Source organism: Sabethes cyaneus, chromosome 3 (genome assembly GCF_943734655.1).
Source record: "Sabethes cyaneus chromosome 3, idSabCyanKW18_F2, whole genome shotgun sequence".
In the NCBI taxonomy this organism is placed as follows: domain Eukaryota; kingdom Metazoa; phylum Arthropoda; class Insecta; order Diptera; family Culicidae; genus Sabethes; species Sabethes cyaneus.
The window spans coordinates 249,584,277-249,603,949 of NC_071355.1; the positions used below are offsets into that span (position 1 = coordinate 249,584,277).

At 40.4% G+C, this 19,673-nt stretch overlaps 1 protein-coding gene across 4 annotated transcripts in view; it reads left to right on the plus strand.

The window, feature by feature from the left end:
• Positions 1-19,673, plus strand: part of LOC128741691 (signal-induced proliferation-associated 1-like protein 1) — a 118,158-nt gene that overhangs the window by 79,347 nt on the left and 19,138 nt on the right. The window contains exon 2 of one of the 4 annotated variants that reach the window (XM_053837658.1): positions 2,746-2,797. The exons of the other annotated variants lie outside the window; for them this stretch is intronic. The gene's annotated coding sequence lies outside the window, so the exon portion shown is untranslated. The remainder of the gene's footprint in view (positions 1-2,745; positions 2,798-19,673) is intronic. 4 annotated transcript variants of the gene reach the window in all.

Consider the following 19,673-nt stretch of genomic DNA (forward strand, 5'->3'; position numbering starts at 1 on the left):
TATTGTGACGGATGATTGGCGCAGGAAAGCGAAGTATTGTAAATTATGCCTAACATCCATTATGCCTATCATACATTATGACTGTCACCATTATGCTTAATGTCCATTCCTAAAATTCGGAGACACTTTATATGTTTATCTTGAGATAAAAGTGGTTCTCTATTTAACGTTACAATTTTGCTTTCCCGAAAATTTTTTGTGGAAATTTTTTTTTATAAAATAGAGGCAAATTTCCAAAAAAGTGGACGACACTCTCTTGAAAATTTCAAAAATAAATTGTAATTTTCGCCCATTTTGTAATTTAAGTTTGATTGATTAAATTGAACAAAAACAGATTAAAATTCATAAAAAATAATAACCACCCAACGTTTAATCGATAAAACAAAATCAATTCTGAAAAGTGATCCAAAGATTGCTGCTATAATCAAAGAAAAAGGGATTTGCAGTTCAGAAAACAAAGCAAAAAAAGCACACCAGCTTGCAGAGATCTTCAGAAACTTTCGAATGATTTTGTCACAGGTTTTTCATCGATAAGAAAATAATTATTTCCAATTTTTTTTTGATCTGCAGGTCAGATTCAAAATGAAGTGATGCCGGAATTTTAACGGAAAATACATTATTATTTATGTTTTTGAGCCTCATTAATCAACAAACATCTACAATGCTTTTTAAATCGCATTATATGTAAAAATAAATAAATTAGTTACGGCAACAGATCCCTTCAACAAATCTGACCAGATTTTGAAACTCGAACTTACCCATGAATCCGAAAGCTTTCGGACAGTTGAAATCGTTCTCGCAAACATCGACGCGCCGCGGCTCGGACCACCACCACAGCTAGAAACTGATGATGTGTAAAGGCGAATTCACCTCAAACCCCGTAGCGGTAGAAGTGAAAACCTCAATCAAACTTATTGATTTAGACGTTATTTTTTTTTGCTGTGGCTTAGCTGGCGGCGTGTGCCGCCGAACCGTGAAATTAAATTATGAATTAGACTCCCATTGTTATACAGTAGGTATGGCTTTAGCTGGGGCTAGGGTTGAGCAACTGTTTTTTGCGTTTCGTCTTATAACCATAAGTTAAATATTTTTTTTACATTTGTGTGAATGCACAATTGCAAAAAAACAGTTTAAAGAGGTAGTAAAATTAGTTTTTCTAAAAATTTTAAGAAAAAGAACGACGCAGCTCCACCATAGCTATGAAAACTGATAGTGCGCTCGGCTTGGGGCAGTTAATGAAGTGAACGTTAGCATTGCTTGAACCAATCTTGGTTTTATCGTGTTTAGTGAAGGGCTCAAACTTACGTACGGCAGGACCAGTACATTCGCGGTGAATTGTAAACGTAAACTTTAACTTTACCGTAGGTTAGTGTTTGTTTTGGCTGTGAAGGTTAACACTTTAACAGTTTATTGATATTTAGCTGATTAGCTGTCAATCGTAAAAATCAACTGCTCTACAAAAAAAAATCGTAGTCTATTAGTAAGTATAACAATAACGGTTGAAAGTTGTCTGTTTAACCCTGATTCTTTTTCTTCAAATGCACGTCCGAGTGGTTTGAAATAAACCACTTTCAGACAGTTTCGAGGTCTTTTCTATTATTGAACCTTTGCACAGAGTGCTTGCCGAGTGCATCTCGTGAATTTCTAGTCTCACGGATTTCATGCCTACACACCGCTTTTGTAAACACTATTTTGTCGGTCGCATTAGTTTTTGCACCGTGTAAATCGATACTGGGCTATTATTTACTTATTATAAAGCGTCGAACCAGTTGTGGTGTCGATAGATTGAAACGTGTGTGTTGATCAACCGCAGCGAAACGGACTCAGACCCAGGCCGCGCGAACGGCCAATTACTTATGGAAACCGACCAGCAGCCAGCCAGCCTGTTCATCGATTTGACAGACGGCCGGCACACGCTACTACTAGGTATAGCTATTTCGTGCTTGGTAGATCTCAACTGAAGCTGACTCATAACGCCGCGCTGCGGCGTGGAAGGTCTTTTCTCGTGAGACACCTCTAGGAACTAGATCAACTCAGGCGTATGGACCCTTGTTACGTTGACTAAACGAAGCAAAGTGTGGATAATCGGTACTTTATTTATTTATTTTAAGTCGTGTGACCTGAATAGCCATTCTAAGTTGCAGTTTTGTAAGTTGCCAACTTTACCTGTTTATAGTTTTTGGTTACACTTTATTTCATCGATGTTCACGACTCAGTTGCAGACATCGTGACCGACAACAAAGGCTCATAGTGTCACCGTATCTTATCAGTGAGTTCGATATTTTAAACGCAAGTACACACTTCAGGCGAACGTTCATTGATAACTCACTGAAAAGTGCGTTCCGTCCCTGTCATCAACTTACAAAACGACGCAATTACTGTTTTTTTTCTCACTCTCTTATCAATAGAACATGTTTGCTAGTTGTCGCACGGAACAACCCTCCTCGGCATGTCCGAACGAAAGTAACAAAATCCCTTCCGCCGGATGCATCGACCGACCTCCGGACGACTGATAATAACTGATATTTGTATACTTACGCCTTACGCACGGACACGTTCGATGATGTTATCGGTGTTAATTCTGTCGGTCGGTACATTCTGTACTACTCGATTTTTGAACAACTTTTTAAGGTCATTGTTTGTCGTGGCGGTATCAATCGAATTACTTGACTATATTTACTCATTTTATTACTTTACTTTTATCAGACATGACTATAATTAAATTTGTTTTCTTTTTCTTTTCAGGTAAGTCTAAGTTTATGGAACTGGAGACAACTCTAAATCGCCACGTTTCTCAGTAAGTTACCATGTATTTTTTTCAAAAGTGCGATAAATGACAAAAAAGAAACGGACTTAGTTTCTTCCCAACTGATTTAAGTCAACGATACCGAATAAAATCGCAAATAAAAAGTCGAACTCTTTGTCACTGAGAAAAATGTATGGTAATGACTAACAGTAGTCAGTGACGAAACTGACCGTCACCAGCAGCTCTAATCAGTCCGTGTTTCTGGGAAGTGTAAACATTATTTAGCAAAACAAATTGCACCAAAATTCAAAACCAGACAACACTGTAGACGAAAAAAATTTAGACAAAGACGACCAACACTTTGTAAGTAACAAACAAATTATAACTCAGACAACAACAGCTAATAAAAATACGCGTTATAGAAGCCCTGATGAAGATCCTAATTCGCGATCGAAACGTTGGTCTAAAAATTAAAATCTAGCGTCTACTATAATTTAATGACTGAACGGCCAAAACCACAATCATTCGATACATATATATCAGTCGAAAAACACCAGTTAATCGATATATTTTAAATTTTCTCTGCCTGCCTCTGCCCTGTTATCTTCTTGTCGTACTTTTTTTTAATTTATTAGAGCCACTTTAACAGCTTGGGTCTTTCGTGAGAGACATTAATAGTATTTTTTTGACATTTCTTGTCGCTGTTGTCGCCTCTTCGTTACCTTTCCTTCAACTATTTATAGTATTGCCTTCATGCCATGCACAAAAATAATACAATTGTACATTTTTATCAATTTTTTGAAGTTTTTCGATGTCTTTTTAACATATTTTCATCGTCTGTCTTATTTTCTTCGTCGTCGTTTCGCTTACTTGTCTTCACTTCTTCGTGATATTTTCGTAGTTTTTTCGCTTCTATTCACTACCTGCTCGTCGTTTTTTCGTCATCTTATCGTTGTCTATTCGTCTTATTATCGTTCCCTTTTATTCGTATTTTGGTCATCTCTATGTTACCTTTTCTTCGGATTTGTCTTCTCTTTGTCATCTCGTATTTTTGTTTTTGTGTCATAGATCTTTTACCATATATACATCGTATTTTCGTTATGTTTTAACGTTTGTTTCTGGCATTTTTTTTCGCTTGTCTTCGGTGGTTTCTTACCGTCTTTTGTCGCTGTTTTGGCGTCTTTTCTTCGTCATTTTGACATTTTTCATCATCTTTCGTCCTGTTTGTTGTAAGGACAACAAAAATGGTGCCTTTTCGTCGTTCTTTCCTTGTCTTTCTGACAAATATTCATCATCCTTTTTGTATGTTTTGTCGTCTGTTTGATGCTTTTTACCGTTACATCGTACCTATTACCACGTTTTTTCCATCGTATTTTATCACCTTTTCATCAACTTTGCATCGTATTTTTGTTATCTTTTTATCGCTGTTCTATTTCGTCACACTTTCGCACAATCTTTCCAGTGTCTTGTCCTCAACCTTGTCGTGTCTTCAACCTTTTCGGTGAAATTCATAAAAAATTCGTAGATATGAGTACTTGATCCCGCAGGTCCGTAGAAATTTCCTAAATTCGTAGATCTGGCATCACTGCTGTGAAGTCGGTCGTATAAAAACAGGTCAAGTTTCGTTAACGGAATGTAGCACCTAGGCTTTACTTTTTTTTATTTTAAAATTTAAGCCCTGTCCCAGCTGATTTAGTGTGGTCCGAAAATCGGTTATAATCGGTTCAGTTGTTTATTTTAAAGGTTGAAAAGTTAGTAAAAATTACAATCTTAGAAGGAGGCATCCTAAACCTCAAATAAGAAATACATATCTAAAATTTTCCGTAAAGAAACAGTTACAAAAGTTTTAGACAAAATCTGAGATATTGTTTCAATCACGTGTCACATCAAAAACTTTAAACATTACAGTATTGTTCCGATTATATCAGCCCGATTATATTAGAAAAACGATATAATCGGAAAATATTTTTTTTGCTCAAAGTATGAAAAGTTTATTAATGAATTATGTTATATCTTTTTGCATAATTAGGGTGGCCATGTTTCCACTCATTAGGATGATTCAAAAAAAGTTTTAAGTGCATACAAAAAATACGATGTCTTTTTAAAAGTTGTAAAACAAGTAACTAAAATAAGTAATTTGGAAATGTAATATCGAAGCCGAAATATAATGATTTGTTTGTAATGAGCACTTAACAATCTGCAGGCAAACTTCGATATAACGTACCCTCGTTATTACGTACCCTCGATACAACGTCACTCGATATAACGTACAGTTTACCTCGATATAACGTACATATTTTTAAGTGTTGCAAATTTCTTCAGAAACTGTATTTAAAGTTTCATTCGCAATCATTTAAATACCCTGTCAATCTCACAGATTCATAATGGCCATCTAGTGCCTCGGCAAAGGTTCCTGAGTTCCAATTAGGGTATTTCACAGCACAGTGGTGCTGAGTTGCAAAAACGCGATCATTGGCTATTACGTACGAAATACCTAGTTTTTCAAGGATAATGTCCTTGGAGAAGTTTATTATTAAAATATAGCGCATCTTATTACACTATTAGTGTGACCGTGAATCTACCTATTAGGGTGATACAAACATTTGTTTTTTTTTTAATGCGTCCAAAATTTGTTTTGTCATTGGAGAAGTTGTAGAACACACCAAAACTAGTAACTTTGCTGAATAAAGTAACTGTCTATCTCTTACCGTTTGCGAAATATAATGATTTCTTTGAAAAAAGTTAGTATGCAGGACTGTGTACAGGAAAAAACACGAGAAAGGTTGCTACATACTTCTCGTTGGATTATATTATCATTATTTAAACATTATTTAAACTACATGTAGTTAAACAGTAACAAAATAAAGTAATATAAGCTATATTTTTAAGTTCTTTTTGTATGCTTCGATATAACGTACAACTTGAAAATCAAAATGTACGTTATATCGAAGTTATAATATAATATAAGATATAATCAGATACAGACAACTGATACTCGCTTTTACAGCTTTTTTGTTGTACTTTTATTTGTGAGCGGTTTGATTTAAGCTCAAAGAAGTACTATTTTTCACCGAAAAAGCTCAATATTTCTGCGAATTTAGAAAATAGCGTATGACGAAGTTCCACTAAAACGTGTATTTTAGTAAGATATATAACTTTCTAGAACACTATAAACGCGTGAAAATTGACCAGAATAATTTAGAGACAAAAAAACTCTTTTTAAGGGTTTGTCCACAACTAACGCTTAATAACTAATTTCTATGAAGAGATACAGCTATGATGTCTTTGACAAAGTGGTTTCTATTGATATTTACTACATATTTGCTGAAGACATCAAACCTGTATCTCGAATATGTGAGAAAATAAATTTCGTATTTCAGTTTTAAGGGGATTAATCACATAATAGATGGTTCCTGCCAAATGAAGCGTTCTTTGGTGAAGGTGTATTTTTTGTCTGGTTAATTTTCGACATGCACAATGAATAGCTTTTTTCATGGATATAAATGTGTTGTACCACAAGGAAGCGGCTTGGAACCACTTCTATTTGGTTTTCAGAACTAGAAATTTGATTGATTTCGATCGGCCGGTCGGCCAATGTTAACTGGAAATGTGCAAAAAATAATCCTAAAATTTGTCTCTTTTCGTCACGATTTCAAAAACTTATGTACGGTGTCGCCTCTTTGCAGCTGCACTACTGCAACTGACACGTTTCCTGATTTTTTATGTAATATTAAGTAGAATAATAGGTCTATCTTTCCGTAGCAGCAGCATCAACATGGGTTAAATACACTTTATCGTACGTAATATCACTCAGCCCGGGTGTATAATTAAAGATGCCGTCCAGCCTGCTAGTAGTAGTCAGTCATCAACGAGAATGACGCACCGATAGGATAGGATAGGTGAAGAAAAACAACCGACCGCTGCGCTGAGCTGCTTTTCCAATCTTCCATCTGACACACTTTCAATCGATATGATGACTGGTCAACTTGTTCTGGCTGCCGATCTGTTCTGCCACTGGTCGTCGAGAGCTCGAGGGCAGAACAAAGCAAGTACCAATTAGCGCGCTAAAACGGATAGAACGTAGCGGGGAGTTTCGTACCAGACTGCAAGCAACAGTTGCTTCGAACTCCTAAATTCGTTTGAGGCACGGGTCTGACAGCGGTTCAATGTTATTTTTTTTCGGTTTGTAATGAACGTTTAATAACTTAACCGTATGGCACCCCGCGTAGGTTAATAGTCCGTAGGCAACCGATTGGCCGATGGCTATCTCGCGTATCGTATCGCCGCCACGTGAAAGCCGATTCGATCAGCTTCTTACGAAAAGCGGAGCTTTTTTTCGGCGGTCTGATCTACTACTCATAGCAGCAGCGGGTTGATGATCTAGGCGCCAATTAGAGTTCGATTGTGTAAAACAAAATTATTGATATTTTCGTTCTTGTAACAATTGCACTCAAATTAGCACGAACAATGTTGGCAAATGGAGCCTATAAACGGGCGAAAAAAAAACCTTACAACCAGTGAATTCAATCTTCGGTTTCCTCTTCTTCAGGTTCGGATGCTGCTCGGAGCGGGAAGAAAGAAATTAATCTACAAAGAAAGATCGTGAAATTACGATCGAATCGATCGATCCAAGGCGGAAACTGAATTGATTCTTTCCGCTCTTTCATCGAGTAGATCCGTACCGGGCTCCGGTTAAGCCAATTATGGTCGGCTTTGAAGTATGTCTGATTGTGCGTTCTACCTAGATTTAAGCGATCAGCGATTGTGCATATAACACAAATAAGAATTATGCACACCAATCGTGGTATAGTTACGAAGAAAGAGAAGACGACGTCTGACCCGGGGGGGCTCGAATGAGATCGATCAGGAGAAATGATCGATTCTGAACTTTCCCGGTCTGCCTGCCATGCCTGCTATAGCGGATGTAAACAAGCGCTGATTGCCAGGAGCAGGGCGAGGGCGAGACGATAAAACCAGTTTTCTTTCGTAACTTCTTTGTGAGGTGCGTAAAAATAATACGGACCCTCCACTGGGCCAGGCCGGGCGTGTGTAAGACCCAGAAGCTATTGACCCGCAAAACGAATAAAGAACAGAACGAGTGTGGCGCTGCTGCTGTGCTCTTTTCTTTCGTCAGTAGCACAACGAACGAGGTATGGTAGGCCTTCATACCGCATCGGAAGCCACATGAATATTAATTACAATACACGTAGACGAAAAAAGATGTGATGGCACATGCATAAAGTGCTCACTGGTACACACACGAACAGAACCAGTGGAAGAAAGGAGCCAGATTCGACAGGAAATTGGTTCATTAATAAATTTGGGCCTCCTGGCGTGACCTGTCAGAGATTGCCTCTGAAAGTCTGTAAGTCTGTAACTTCACATAGACATGCTTACGGAATGATGATATAATAAGTTCTGAACAGCATTCACCGATGAAACTACATAGTAATAATCAAATTATACAGTATTACGCTAATATGATGCGATTTGAGGCGCAACTACACCTCACAGCCCAGCGGTGTACGCAGCGATACAGGGAAACCAATTCCCACGGCCGGCCGATTCACCGGTTCTGGCGATAATTGGAAATCATGAAGATCGATTGATCGAAACGGGACGTCGTGCATTTAGATTAGTCTGTTTGCTTCCGATCAGGATAAAATAATAAAAATTTGATCAAACAAAGTTTGAATGATATTTTTGCCTACTTTTGTTATAATTTTTTTCTACTCATTGGTAAAAAGAAGAAGTCTAGCGCAAAAAAATCCGGTGATTGCAATGTGGCATGTAGCGCCATCTTGCTGGTATCAGCAAGTATCCGTTTCATCGTAGCCAAAAAAATTGTTGAAGAAACGCCAAACTGCTGAGCGTGCTAACAATATGGTATTCTGAGATTTTAGAAATAATCGTGACAATGGAGACCTTTTCTAATTCACTCGATAGCAAATATTGCAAATTTTCTGAACAACTTACTAGCTGCTTGCACGCCCCGCTTCAAATCGCTGCCAAAACTTCCATGCTCAAAAGCCAAACTAAAAAATCGGAAAACCAGGCGTTCTTCAGCGCTTCGAAGGTATTCGCGGTCACGCGGTTGAAGGCCCAATTCTCTACTGCATGTAACGCTTTTCGTACGCAAAATTGCCAAAGATTCGATGTCTCGACTAATCGACTAACGCCACTTCTGAAGACCTTCAAGCTATCAATGAATTAGGTAAAGTTTCCGGCAGAATGGGAAAGTCGTTTATGTTCCCGGTTTCTAAAAACGGCCTAAAACGATCTGTCAGTAAATATTGGCGTATCGCATCACTGTGTGGCAGGCTCCAAGCTAATGGAAATTATTGTGAATGATGTAATTCTTTTCTCCTGTAAGACTTATTTTTCTCCTGACCAGCATGATTTCGTAGCGGAAAGATCAGTTGATACTAATTTACTAATTGTTTTTCTACATTTTGCATCAACACAATTGGCTCGGGTAACCAAGTCGATGCCATCTACACAGATTTTAAGGCAGCATTTGATCGGATTGATCATGATATTACTCTGAAGAAGTTCGCTAAATTGGATCGTCGCTGTCTTATATTGTCATGAATGAGACTGGAGTTCCCCAAGGTAGCAACCTTGACCAGTTGTGATTTTCGATGTTTTTTTAATGATTTGACAGCACTATTTTACGGTAGTTGTAAACTGGTATATGCCGACGACCTAAAAATATACGTCGCTATATTCTTCAGTCTTTGATGAAAAAATTTTCCAATTCCAAGAGCCGTAAACAATAAACGTCCGAAATTTTAAATAATTTCCTTCAGCCAGGTTCACTCAAGATCAGTCAAGAGCAATAAAAATAAATGGCTGGTTATGGTTAGTCGTGCTATCATTCAACACTGCAATACATGAATGAATTATTATGAAGGGTAAAAAACTGAGAAAGACAAACACTGTCAGCAGTTCAGTAATCATGTCCATGGACTGACATATAAAACAATACTACCAGGGACACTGCCTTTTTAAAATCAACCAAAATCTTGCTGACGGAAATGGATTAAAACTTCGGAGCAATGTTTACCATGGCCATGCTGAGTTCATTTCATCTGTACTAGAAGCAGCAAAAAATAAACAGTATCAATTCAGACGTATTACATATGTTAAATATGACGTTTCTGAGCACTGGGTTATTGATTGGATTAGTCTTCAAATTCAGTAATAAAAATATCTTAAATGGTAGTCCTGAAAAAGACTGTTTTGATTTACTGGACTTTTGTTTCTATTCACTCCGTTAGAAGATGGTAGCGGAACCTACGATTTGTATGAACTCGTCCTTCACTGCGTCATACTACAAGCAAGTTGCCTCTTTAAAGCATCTGAAATGTCTCGACGCACTGCTGGACCAACAGAGAATTAACGAAAACGTGTAGTGATGCTTTCAAGTACATGATTAGTCATTCGACCGCATTACACAGTTGCAAGCGTAAATCTATGCGGCCTGCGGTCGTTTTTTGGGGTTTGGTGACGTATTTCTCGTTACAAATACTACACACTAACAATTTGGTCTCGATCTCGAGGGTTGGGAGGCGGATACGACTCTATGGTTTAAAGCTTCTGTCGACTACCGCGAACACTCAGGTCATGCTGCGCTCAATTTACTTTCTAGACCTATCATTGGACAGTGGATAAATACCACGGAGACGAAGATCCATGGGTCGAGCCCTATGAGTTGTTAAACTCTGATGGTCGATATTTGGCAGAGAGTTTTCAGTGGCAGTTCGTGGAGTCCGATCAGGGCCGAAACGCCTCCGTCTGCTTGTACAGGCGTGTTGGCTGATGACACAAATAGGCCCAACATAAAGTTTAAGCGAAGCGATGGATAACCTGCACGAAAGGACAAATCAACAAATATATTGTACGCCATTTGACACAGTTTAAACTAGGAATCTGTGAACAATAATCTTCGAAAATGTGATGCGCCATTTTTTTAGGCCTTATTTCGCGACAGACATGTAACCAAGTACCGGTCAATATGGATCACTTCACTATTAGTAAATCGTTAATAAAAAAGCTAAATAACGCGACAAAAGATCTGCAAACACGATCGCCGTCTAAAAATCAAATTTGTTTTCAAAAGTTTTTGCAACGTGCGAGCCACGGAGGCAAACGACGCTGAACGCCCCTATAAACAATTTCCCAGTTTTTGAACCACCGATGAGCTCCGACTTTACTGTATTTCGGTAACCGACAGAAATTCGACGCCGAATTCACAGCTAAAATATTGGTTCTACTATCTTCTTCTTCCCGCATAATTGTCGTTAAATTTTGGTTCAACGGAAATAAACCACAGGTTAATATCATTCAATGCTCCGTTTTACGGAGACAGCGATCCGGTGAACGTAGCGGAGGCAGCACATCCGATGCAATGATTTGTTTTAACAGGGCACACAAATTGATCCATAAAAGCAGAGTTTAATGTTTCCTATGCATACGTCCGACTAATTTAAATCCGCCTAGAAGAGACCGAGGTAAACAAAACATTGGTAACCAGAAGCCGCGGCACTGTATCCGTGGCGGTAACTCCAAGCCATGGTCCATAAACCGTGACGCGTTGCAGCAAAAGAGTGAAAAGCCAATAAAATTAAGTAACACTTACGGCTGGTACGTTTAGTCGGCTCAACTAAGGCACGTCGAATCGGTTTCGCTGAAGGTGAATTACAAATGATTCTCCGTTGGATATCTGTTCCCAGCCCGACTTAAGAGCAGCACCGAGGAAACGACGTAATTTGACTCGGTTCGATGAGTTCTGTAAGTGTCGACCGACGACGACGGCACAATTTTATTGAACTTAAATTACCTCCAATGCCAAGTTTCGGAGCAAACTTTTCCATGCTTACCGGGTCCCTGCCGATTGATGGATTGATGGGGTGCCCATTTGCTTAAACGATTGGCTGTCAATCCGAATCAGGGCGGTTTGATTGCGCGTCTAATTACCCCTTCGGATCTGTCAACCTCTTTTTAACGCCAATGACTATAACTGTGCTTTACTCTTCCTCGACAGCAGCAGCAACAGCTCACGAGTCGAGAAAAACGTGTCTTCTCGTGATGGCACATTAGTGTGAACAACTTCGGATCGCGTTTGTCGAGTTAAATAATAATGGCAAGACAAGTTCAGGCTTAAGCGAGTGAGTGAGCGAGCGTCACTAAAACGGTAATCGAGGGAACGAAGAGCATGTAAAAATTGTAAACAAACTCATACGAGTAAATTGTTATCTGAGACCGGTTTTTGCAACCGCAGCTGCGTAGTTCAAAGTCTTGGCCTGTCGTCGTCGTCCCCACCTCTAGCTAGGGGGATAGGTGGAACAACCAGTGCAGGCTGAAAGTCACGTTGCTGCAGCGTTACAAAATCTTTTTTTTTTCGAGTGTCAGACGCAAGTCCCGTTTTTTGTCGTTCATTGTTGGGAACATAACAGAACTAGTTGAATGGGTCAGCAAGTCGGGTGCGTTAACTCTAACATGTAGTCTAAAAAATAGCAACTAAATATGAGAGCTGTGAAACCGATTGAGTTGACTTTTTCGTGTTGGTAACATTTGCCTAAATTAAAAGTTTTAGTAATTTCTTTAGAATACGGTGAGACTAGACTAGCAACACTTTATTGTCTTCATTCGTGTGACATCGGCCAGTGAAAAACAAACTTGCTAGAAGATTATTTCCTTTCTTCTTTTACACCAAAGACTCACAACATTGAACCAAGCATGAAGGTTGTTTGCTTCCTACAAGGTAAATACCATTAATCGTCCGTCGTCCTGACCGTCCGGAATTCCTGGGGTCAAAATCAACTTTCGTTTTCCTCAGTGCCCTGTTGTAGCTGCCAAATGCCAATAAATCAAAATCATTCAAAATTATATTCTGCCAGATCATTAAAGCGAGGCGCTAAATACATCCCACGAAATTGGTTCTGCTTTGTGTGGTACAACATATGTATCAATCCGGCTAAACCTACTTGCTTTGCGGCAAAGCGGTGACATTAATCCTGAGCTACAGTAAACGATTTGCCATGCGAATTGAATTAAATCTAATAAACTTGAAACGTCGCTGGCTAGAGTTGAATTGCGTAGGTTCTATAGAATCTATAGGAACGAAGGAGATCCCAGTTAAACACATTTCGCTGAGTTATGACGAAACTGACGCCAGCGAACGAGCCGAAGTGCCGCGGCAGCAGTAAATTGAAATGCTAATCTGATTATAGAATTACTCTCATTGCACATTGTATGGCTGGCTGTATATGTTGTATAAAAATCCGATCGACCTCGGTACAGATTAGAACGACTCATCGCCTTTAAAAAGAATCCTATCCTTGCTGCGTGCTGCCCCATTTGCTGATTGTGTGCACTTTTTGTCCCCCCCCCCTCGTTCGTTCCGCCAGAATTGATACGTGGCTTGTGCAACTAGATAGGCATCGATTTCATAACTTGTGACTTCCACAGTCCAGCCAAGCCAGGGGATGCTCAGCTCAGCTGACCGAACGCCGCGATGTCATGCCAAGCCAATAAAGAGCGTCAGTCAGTCAGGCAGTCAACTCGAATGTCGACACTGCGACCCCCCACTTGTTTGCAGAAGAAGACCGGCCCGGATCCACCAGTGAGCGGGACCGTGAAACACAACTTCGTAGGGGCTTTTTTTTGCTGCTGCAGAACGCAACGCGCGGTCTCACTCGTGCGACTTGGGTTGGTTGGTAGATAAATATAGACATTGAAGGGTTCAGACAATCGTGCAATTGTGTATCATTTTTGTGTTTATTGATACTGGAGTAAGCCAATAAAAAAATAGAAATTTGATGTTCGGAGGAAGCGCGATGTTTTGTGTACTTTACGGTAAAGGTAAATAAATGCAGCTGGGTTGTGTCGGGAATAACCCCGTTTGAATACTGTTCAATTGCTTCACCAGTATATAAATGTCAAACATTAAAGGTGTGAGATTGAAGAAGGTTCTAAGCAATTATCGATGCACCCGTATCTGCTATGGATATTCGAAATTCACTGAAGTTCACTGGATTTTTGTTCTTGAATTGTTGACAAACTGCTTAAACAGTTAACCTAAAATGCAATTCAAAAACAGAACCAGAGAAAACTATAGGTTAATTAAATAAAAGAAAAGTTTTTGTAGAGAAAATTGTGGTTCTTTAAAATCATGTCTCGAACGTAAGGATATGAATTCCTCAACTACTGCATATCGTTCCCCATCCAGCTCCAGCTGGGCACCAACGCCGTTTGAACTCCCACGTTCCCTGCCAGCAACGTTTTGGTGGTGTTATTAATGATAAGTCACAATCTCGCTTTGTATTGGCACCTTCCAAAGCAATGTTGAATAGCAGGTTAAAGAGGGCATCCCCATTCTTCACTCCATTAGACGTCACGAAAGCGGCTAAGGTCTCACCCGCTATTCTGAAGCATTATTATGACCCTTACAGCGTCGTACAAATCAGTTTAACCAGTTTCGTCGGAAAACCATGTTCTAGCATTATCAACCACAGCTCATTTCGTTTAACTGAATCGTACGCTGCCTTAAAGTTCACAAACAAATGATGAGTCGGCAAGTTGTACTCCCGGAACTGACGTAGGCTAAACGCCTGATCCATTCTTTTTTTCCTTCTGTTCTACGATTGGTTGTTCAAGCTTTCCGCTGCCACGCCATCTGCCGTCAACCGCTGGATATTGAAACGCAGCGTCCTCTCATTGCGAACCTTCACCGCGTTCGACAAGCTTGCGCGGATCTTGTCACACGACGAAATAGTGTGGAAAGAGTCGACATTTGAACCCCGAAAAGACCGTATATCAATGACGTCCGAAAAATGTCGACCTTCAATCAAGGCACGATCGATCTGAGAGCTACTGAGTCTCCATTTGGGTGCCTGCAGGTATGTTTTCGAACATTTAGACGCGGAAAGTAGGTGCTGCAGGTGGTCATTCCTTTGAGCGCGGCGTAATTTATAAGTCTTAGACCGTTGTCATTGGTCGACAGATGAATCTGTGCATCGAGCTTGTCCTTAACATCATCAGATTTATCATTTGTGGGAGCGTAGACTTTGAGTAGGCTGTAATTGTAGAATTTGCTCTTAATTCTCAACACGCATCTACGGTCATCTACGGGGCTCCGCCGGATAACTCGTTACTGTTCTTTTCTTTTATTGTTTTTTCATTTATTAACTTTCTTCATCTGACCTGCTGTCTAAGTAAAGATTCGAATGGGAAAAACTGGTTTGAGTTAAGCTTCGATTTTGGTAATATATGGATATATGGACACCAGCAATATGGATCACGGTAATCGTTGACTATGCGCATTATAAAATCTAAATTGCAATTCGATTAAGAAATGATGTTGGACTAGTGGTTTTGGAAAGTCATTCTAGAGTCCAGTTCAACCCCTAGATCAAGGTTCAAGGTGGGTCCCTTCGATCTCGTAAGCGTAGCCTTGCTTCGAGTAAAGATGATGAATGAGTAACTACTCTGTAAACAGATTAATATGATCTTGCAGTTGCTTGCAGTCGTCTTCAACAGCTTGCAGCCAGGAGATATCAGAAAGCAAACGTCGCAAAAGCAAAGAATATAAGGAATAGTAACGGTCGTAAGTTATTTCCCTGTGGCACTCCTGATCGATTGCAAAAACTGTACGACTCAGTAGAACCTAGTACTTTGCTGAGAGTTGCCGATTTGTTAGGTAACTCTTAAGCCAGCAGACAAAGCCATCGGAAGCTCCTAGGCAACTCAGTTTTCGAAGCAGAATTTGATGATTAGTATGGTCAAATGCAGCTTTAAGATCCATGTAAATCAACTTGAGCAGCGACTTCAATCTCACGGAGACAAAATGAACAGACCTGCAGAAGGTTGTAAGATTTCATTTTGCTAAACAGCAGCTTTCCCATAAGAATCTACGCCCAGTCCAGTTTCGACCCAGCACATAATGAGGCGATACCTCGGTAGTTTGCTGTCATGTTTATCTTCTTTCTTGTGGATTGGAAAGACAGAGTATCTTTTCCAACACTCCGGAAACCTGTTCTGTTCCAGTGACATATTACAAATCTTTTGCAATGGTTTACAAAACTACAAAATCGACGCCACGTTCTCCCTTTCTACTGCCACTATAATAGATGTGGTACACACTTTGAAAAAAATCTTGTAAATTTACGTTTTTCGACATACGCATAAATGGAGCACCGCAAATCATATAAAATTACGTGTTATTTCACTTAAAGGCTTATTTATTACATTTGGTTTGATGTAAAAATGAATCTTTAAAAATGGGTTAGGTCATTTACGTTTTATTTGACGGAAAAATATATCTGATTTTTGTTTACGTCGAATGTGCGATTAATTTTTTTGTTCTGTGTACTTGAAAGACGTGCCTGCAATAGGATCTACTGCATGGAACGCCCTTTCTCCGGAATAATTGGTCACCGAATTTCCTGAATAACTCCGAGTCGACTCTCGAGTAAGCAAGCTAGCTCTTACCTTACCTGGGTTGCGATACCTACTTCCCGTTGATGGATCTGCCATCTTAGCTACGGTTTATGAGATACAGCATTTCATATTTAGCCGCTCGCTCCGAGACAGACGCTTTTTGAGCCGCCCCTCACCCCTGGGAAACAGGAACTCAAGATCGCTCTTCCTAGCTTAGCCACTCCAGTATGTGCCTGTCATCATTTGACTTAGATCTGTAAGGATGTGCTAGGTAGAGACTTGAGAAAGCCAGAGCTATATTTGACACTTCTTCCAGTTAACTTTCCATTTCAATTCCAGATTAAGGAGACATGCATCACAAAAAATGTTCCGCAAATTTTCTATGAAGTTTATTAGGAATATATGGAATTTTTTAGCTTTCCTTCATAAGCCCATAAACTATACCCATTTTATGAAATTCTGGGACCTCTAGGCCCATTCTACGATAATTTTATTTCTCAAAATAATACTCGTTTGGTAAACAATCTGCCATAATGGACCGTAATGTGACCGAAAGTTTCGTAACTGCCGGAACCATCAACCAAGAAATTTTTCTAAAGTGCATTTAAAAGAGGCCTTTTTCTGGAGCAGCAGCAGAACCCGGACAACCCGGACGAACCAGAAAGATTCACAAAGTATCGTTGGGATTCCTCGCATTGTAATCATGTGGTGGAATTTTGCATAGGATTCGTACAGAATGCCGTACTCATAGAACCAGGATTCTTGTATGAGAATCCAACAGACGAATCCTCAGGATTCCTGCAACTCGGTAAGGGAATCCCCTTTACTATGAAATAGGATTCCTCGAGATTCAGCAATCCTGTGCTTGTTAGTAAGGAAAGTTTGAACATAGGCGCTGATGACAAACCGTCTACATCTATGACTAAGTCTATGATAGTGGCGAAAGTCAGGTGACTACGATGGGCCGGCCACTTCGCAAGGATGTCGGACGACTGTGTAGTAAAAATCTGTTTTTTTTTCAAGAGCCCCACCGGTATCAGGAATAGCACGGCATAACGTGGTAAATGGCTCGGGTATCTTAAAGCCAAATGTGAGTGAGTGTCGAGACGTTCGACGAATTGGGGAGGAGAAGGAGAATGAAGGTGATTACGCATTCTGGCCCGACTTGGCAAGCTGTCACTATTCGACTTCGACCAAACAGTGAGTTTTATAATGACTAAAGTTTTCGTTTTTGCTGGGTTCAAATTTTGCATACAATTTCATCATTTTTTATGACCAATGGCACACTTATAATACCGTTTCGCAAACCAAAAATGGGTCATTCTGCAAGGTTTATAAACCATTTTAACAAGACTTTTATTATATCCTAATCCTGAAGTAACTAAGTAAGCAGTTGTGACTCCATCCTATAATGTCAGTTGTTAAGTCATCACTCTTTCTCGTGTCCAGTTTCGTCACACCAAATGTGAATTGTATTCAGATCAGCATACTTTTGGGCAACTTTATTAGCCAATCCGCAACAAACAACAATGGGACATCACACCGTAGTTAATTGGTAGTTAGCTTGATTAACTCATTTTCGGGTCGATTTGACCTAAAGGCAGAGGGCGTCTTTTCACCGTTGTCATTGTTTTTATTGCGTACCATCTGTCCGCCATCAATCAAAACGAAACAAGTTGTAAATGGGCTTGCGAAACAATGGAAGAGGTAGACCATCGTATAGCAGCACACCCGGATAGGAATGATCTGCAGGTAATTATAGGATTCCGACCAGACTACTAGGTAACAGCTGACGGTTTTGTTCGGCGGCTACCGATGGTGTCACATATCGTCGCGATGGCCAATGGCCATTCGGTATCTGCACACTATCATCACGGGTGACGGTTTATGGCTGCATTGTTTCATCAAAATGACGATTCGAATGAAATAATACCCGTTGAATGTTTAAAAATTTCGACACAAAATAACGACAGATGTTTCTGCAATAGCTGATGATGAATCATACCCATCTGAAATCAGTATTATAGCAATAAAAAAGCAATCAAAACCAAACAAGTGAAATTGAGATAAATTGCAGCACGGCAGATCCCGTCCAAAACGATGCTCAAATTCGATCGATCGAAACCTCAAAAGTGAATGAAACTTCTCACACACATGAACCCTTTTTTATCTTTGAGGCATCTCTTTTTTTTAAAGAACTTTTCGTCTGAATCAACGTCTCCTGTCGTAATTGAGCATCTCCGTGTGTTCCCATTTTCCTTCCGACAGACCTTCTTTTTTTTCGCTGCAATCAATAACAATAAACACGAACATGAAACTCTCTACCCCTGGGATTCCGTCCGTCACTGTCGCCAGGCCGTATTATTCCGTACGCTCAATCGATTTTTTTTACATTATACACAAGCCCCGTAGCAGGGCACAACTCGTACGGGTCCTCTCCTCGTGGCTGATCGAAGGCTTCATTTCGTCTTGCCCTTTTACGAGCTTTTGATCCCTGTTTCCTCTCAACGACAAACACAGAAACTGTGGCGGGCGTTTGTGTTGGTGCGCCAGGTCGCGACAAAAATAAAGTGAAGCCCATGGGCGCGACACTCACACTTAGCCACGTTCTGGAGATCTGTGCCCACCAAACAGAACCGGTTTTGCTGGCGGCTGGCTCCTCGACAAGCCCCGTTTCCACCTTCCACAAATTGTGTTTCTTTATGCTTAACCCGTTTGAGACCACTTTTGTGCAGGGCTTGCCTGCCTGCTTGACGGGGTCCGCAGAGAAAACGTGCCACATCGAGTGACGCGCGTTCGTTTCTTTTCATGCTTCTGAGGTCCGTCTAACCGAACCGGGAAGAGGCAGCAGCGGGAATGGCTGAAACGAATTAATTCACTGCGCAATCTGACGAAACCGAACTGCTCTCGGAGGGCTTCTCTTTGTTGTCGACCAGTCCGGGACGTTTAAATCTAACAAATTTTCGCCAAATTCGCGTGGCTCTGAATCACTCAACTTCGATCTGGCTGGCCGGTAGAATCGCCGCGTCGCGAAGAGTTTAAAAGCCCGCACAATCTGAGAGTTGCGATCTGCGCGCTCCGCTCGTTGTTTTGGCTTTTCCTGTTGTGTTCTTCAGCAGCGTTCAGCTGAACAGCTTCTTTCGTATGAATCACCAGTTCAAACCAACCCGGTACCCAGGTGTGCCCTCGGGGTTGCGCTGGTGAAAATAGAGGCGAAACCAGGCGCACTTCATATATGAGAACGAACGAAAAACAGTGGCCAGTGCTCGAATGCAAACGCACATAAATAATTAATATGCACAGAGTGCTGTGGGGTGAGGGTACCAGAAGGGAAGCTTTATGCTGAAATGCGTAATAATAGCGAAAAAAGTGGCTGTGAGAAAGAGCAAATTAAAAGGTTTTTCTTCTACGGTTTCCCCGGTTGGTTGTGGTGCTGCCGGTTGTGGCCGCTCGATCCCGGCTGAATCTCTGGAGCCGCTAGGGA